The sequence below is a fragment of the Arachis ipaensis genome, chromosome B03 (assembly GCF_000816755.2).
Source record: "Arachis ipaensis cultivar K30076 chromosome B03, Araip1.1, whole genome shotgun sequence".
Classification (NCBI taxonomy): Eukaryota; Viridiplantae; Streptophyta; class Magnoliopsida; order Fabales; family Fabaceae; genus Arachis; species Arachis ipaensis.
The window spans coordinates 7,727,439-7,733,070 of record NC_029787.2 but is presented as its reverse complement, the minus strand read 5'-3'; positions in this window follow the sequence as shown (position 1 = coordinate 7,733,070).

Genomic DNA, 5,632 nt, shown 5'->3' with positions numbered 1-5,632 from the left:
TAAAAAAATTATAATTAATAATTAATAATAAATTGACTAGTAATTAACTGATTAGATATTACTTACCTAGCAGAATATAGGAAGAAAAATATTAATTTCTTTGACAACACAAAAAAAAAATAATGAAAAAAATAAAAAATAAAGACAAAGGTGGCAAATTATGTTAATGATCCCTTTAGAACCCTACATGCATGACATCATTATATTCATCATATCTGAAGTCAACTTATTGAGAACACGTCCGTCTGCTAGTTAGAAAGATTTTCACAAGGTCTTTCCAAAATTTCAATTAGCAAGAGAATAACAGAGATATAACAGGTTGCATTTTCTACAATGAATGAACAGTATCATAATTATAACAGTTATTTAACTATTCAAATGTTCCGGAAGTAGAGTGATAAGTCACAAATGTTCCATCCAGCAATATCAGGCGTTAGCATTATATGAAAAAAAGAAAAAGAAAAAAAAGTCAAACAACATTATTTTCTTAATGAATATTATTTTACCGACTCTGCATAAAGAAATAATAGATTTTATTTATTTCTTCTTCTTCCATGTGTATGATAAAATAGTAGTTCCGATTATGAAGTCAACTCAAATAAATAAATGGATACTAAACGACAAACCAACATATATACTAACGAACAATGCTAGAGAACTAAAAGGGTATTAGCCAATAACCAGCTAAATATTTTTAGGTGAATCTAAAATCTCTACGAGTTAATATATATATAGATGTTTCTTCTGCTAAGTATCAGAATATTTTTTTTTTCATACTAAATGGATGTTCTTTTATATATTTTTCGAATTTTTTTGTGTTGCAAATGTGAATGTCTTTATTTCTTTAAGAATTTCATATTTTTTTTTAAATTTTATAGATATTTAATTATTTTTACTAAAATATAATTAGATATTTCTTTTGTTAGATATTAAGATGTTTTTTTTTAATATTAAATGAATGTTTTTTTTTATATTTCTGTAATTGTGTAGTTTGCAGTTTCTGGCGCGTTAGGATGTTCAGGACGGGGTAGAAGGTGATCGCACTGGGGCAGCAGCCTCCGGCGTCGGTACGTGCCATATATTCGATGACGTGGAGCGCGTCATCAACGCACTGGAGCTTGCAGAGGCGCGTGATGAGGGAATCGAACGCGTTCTTGCGAGTGACGCCGCGGTTGAGGGTGGATAGGGTTTGAAGGAGGTGGTTGAGGAGGGAAGAGGAGAAGGTTTTGTCGGTGACGAAGTCGAAGGTGGACTTCGTGTTGAAGCAGTTGTCTTGGATGTGCTTGTTGAGGGCGTCGCGGAGAGTATGGAAGTCGCCGGAGAGGTCTGTGTGTGATTGTTGGAGGTTGGTAGATTAATATGAGAGAGAAGAGGAAGGATTTTATAGGTTTTAATTAAGTTTACTTAATCAAAATTTAAAAAATTTAAAATTAATTATTAATATAAATTAATGCGGTTTTATTTAGTTTTTGGCTGATAACCTCTTGGTTCCATATACTTTTCCTATACGAATATATATGAGACCAGCACCTTCAACTTCAACTTGTTACAGTTCTACTCATAGTAATTTCCACTAGCATCTGTGATGGAGATTGAAAACACAGAATTCCTTTTCCTTTAATTAGCTAAGGTATAGCATTCAAGCTTCCAAAATCGCAGCTCTTGAGAGCAGAAAACAACGAGTCTTTCAGTTGAAACACCAATTTATTTTTAACCTCTAAAACGTTGTTATTCTGAAAAATAATTTCCTAAAAAATGTTTTGTTAAGCAACTAATTTGATAGGATATATTAATTTGTTAAGGGCTTATTTGTCGATTAAATTGTCTAACAAAGACAAAACTCACAAGAATATGATATTAAAAGGTCTCAAAATTATATTACAAAAAAATGGTTCATGGAAAAGAAATAATCAGGATTTAAGGAATTTTGAATCCTTTGAATTGATATTCTGAAATTAGCACGTGAAAATAATTGTGAGCCAATAAATATTAAAATATGTATATCGAGTGTAACAAATAGAATAGTGATAGAAGAAAAGTTATTACTCAGGTAAGAGAAAGGAAAAAATGCTACAAAAGAGAATGAAGAACGAAAGGGATAGACATAATCACTAACTAAACAAACTAACTTACGTTTTATTAGAGTGTTTTGTAGGTGCCTTTTCTGCCTTGATCTTGCAGCTGTATGAAGTTACTAGTTCCCCTATTGCAACAAGGTTGGAACTTGGAAGATCGAAAATATAATACTCCGAACAAATACCACGACAGAACAGAAAAAAAAAACGTTTCTAAGTACTAATAAATGGTCATACAAAAGTCCTTTTGGTAGCACCACCACTTAATCCTTCAACACATGTAACAATTACAGAACCAAAAGAATAAACCAAAAAAGAAAAGTAGAATAATTGGCAAGAATTCAGATAATGCAGAAAAATAAGAATATGAGAATTAAGAATAAAAGTTAACCAAAAAATGAAAATATGTATTAGAGCAATATTCCCTTTCAAGTAGGGAATTGACTCCTCTCAATTACAATGTGTATACCGTACATGCCTTTTAACACTGTGCTCCTTCCCTATTTAACAAACTTGTTAATCATAACCACGTAATTAGGGCTGGAAGTGAGCCGAGCTGAGCCGAGCTCACGAAAATTGAGCTTGGCTCACGGCTCGGCTCATTAACAATCGAGCTTATTTCTTAAGCTCAAGCTCGGCTCATTTAATTTATGAGCTCAATTTCAAGCTCAAGCTTGGCTCACCAGCTCACGAGCTTAGCTTATCGAGTTGTTAACGAGTCGAGCTCGAGCTGGCTCATGAGTTGGCTTGACTCACTTCCAGCCCTACACGTAATAAACCTTTTCTCTTTTCACAATCAAATTTTTTGTTCCCCTGCTTGCATCCCCATTCACATGTGGTAGTCCCGCATCCATAATGGTGACTTTCTGACCCTTTTGATATTGGGCTGCACCACTTCTATTGGTCTTTGTTCGTATCACCTTTTCATTTATTTCTGATTTTGGTAAGACATAGTAAAGGTCAGAGTATCAAACTAATAGTGTTATCAAGTGTTACCATGCAGACAGTGTCTATACTTCTTAAGTTCTTAAGAACTATACAATATGAAATGCTTCAGGTTCACTAATTAATGGTTCTTCAATAAAAGTGCATTTGCACAATATCAAAATATTGTTACAAAATCCAAACGCCATATGCAATAATATTGGTTATAATTTATCAACTATTTTAAAAAACCGGTTAAAATTTGGTTAAAGTTTTTTAATCGGTTAACTAATTTATTGGTTTTTTATGAACACCCCTAATAACAAGATTGGTGCAAAAACAAGTAGCACCAAAGGCCAAAGCAATGCCTAAGTTCCAAGCAAGTGCCTTGAGGGAGAGAAACCAAGAATAACAAGCATTCAAAAACATCACTATCTATATTCTATACCAAGTTATAGATACTGAATTGTATGTGCCTATGTGTTACTGTTTTTATTTGAAGGTACGAATATAAAAAAAAAATTGTGGATATACTCCCATAATGACATCTTCACATAAAGATAGTATTGTAAACTATTAGATGAGTTGATATGTTTGACTAAATATGTTTGATTAATCATCTAAGGATTCACAATGTCATCTTCATATGAAGATGTCTATCATACGAGTATTCTCCCAAAAAAAATTAACCCCACCGAGTAGTACAGTAACTGTTTCCACCACGCATATCCTAATAACTCACTTACACATTGGCGGGCTCATACCAATCTTACTAGCTTTTGAGTTTTGACCTCATTATTAGTTTATATATCTTAGTTCTTGGAATCCTCATGTAAGTGATCATGTTATTGGGGTTCTTTATTTATTGGAGGAATTAAGAGACGGATATATATATATAGTTATATACTAATTTAATTATCAGTTTACAGACTAATGCTTTCACCATCGCATCTCTTTTGAGGTATGTGGATGGATGAAACTAAAAGCGTTGAATTGGAAATTGGGAATAATTGGAATAGGGACAAACGATATGACGGTGATTATTTGTTGCTTATATGATATGCCATTGCAAACATTATTGATCCAAACGAGGTAACATCTATATATACTATCACCACAGTTGTTTCCCCCAAAGGTTAATGCTAGCTAGTACTTGCTAATGTGAACATTTTTAGACATCGTAGACCCCCTATAGATATAAGAGGCACAAAGTTTTATTGCTTTGTGGCTATCAAATGCTTTTTATTTTTCAATTATAATAACTATATACACATTGTTCTCTTTTCAAGCAATCTGTGCCTGTCTGTAAAAAAACACTTCGGGCGAGGAAAAAACTAGCAAACATTACAGTTTTGTACGAGATATTTTGACGACAAACGCCATTATTTAGGTGACATAATAATATATAAGTTCATGTATATAGTTATTATATTCCATCTTATGCACGATCACTGAAAAAAAAATAGTTATGGTAGTTCTGCCAGATTTTTTTATAGATATGGAGAGAAAAATGGTGTAAGACGCAGTTATATAGTGTATGGGTATTTTACGCAACTGTGATGTTAGGAACAAAATCGGACCGTCCGATTTTTTTATTCAAAAATCGAACCCTCTGATTTGTGTTTAAATAATTAAAAAAATTTAGAATGTACAAATTGGACGGTCCGATTAGTTTAGTCAAAATTCAAATTCTCTCCTCACACAACTCGGACTGTCCGATTAGAAGACAAATTTTTTTTAACAAAGAAATCGGATAGTCCAATTTCTCTTTTTATTGTTTCAAAACAAACTGTCCCACATCCATGTCTAGCACTTATGTTCTCTACATCTACGCACAATACACACGCTGCTGCCGTATAGAAAAAAAAAAAGAGCCTTCTAGTTCTGCTGTCGTGAATAACTATGAAAAAATTTTGAGCCCTTCTTGTTATTAGCTGAGAAATACACTAATTCATGCTGTTCAGTTCATTTGGTAGGCTTGACTTTATTATTGTTGTTCATTAAGACGTGTATCTAATCTTTGCTATAAATCAATTGCCTTCAAAGTTTGAATTATGGTATGAACAATTCGATAAGTTATTAGATAATTATAAGTAGATTATTAGTGTATGAATCTATTTTTCGAAGAATAAAGTCCAACAAATAAAATTGACAGTCACCGATTATGCTTTTCTTTGGTAAGCAACTAGTCAAAGAAGGGGACGAAATGATGTCCTTTTGTCAAGGAGAAATTATTTACTCTGTTGTTAGAAGGAATGTAGCACTAAACTATTAGATTTTGTTCATGGGGAAAAAAATTATCTTACTTAACTGATAAAATGAGACAATACGAAAATTTAAAAATGTTATTACCGAAATAATTTTAAAAAGTTAGATCAATATTTTTTAGTTTTCTCTTAAAAAAAATCTATTGTTTTTTGTTCCGTGGCTCTAATTCTATCTTCACCTTTATAATTTGAAAAAAAAAATGGTTTTTATTCATATTAGATTTGGGGAAAAAAATTATCTTACTTAACTGATAAAATGAGACAATACGAAAATTTAAAAATGTTATTACCGAAATAATTTTAAAAAGTTAGATCAATATTTTTTAGTTTTCTCTTAAAAAAAATCTATTGTTTATTGTTTTTTGT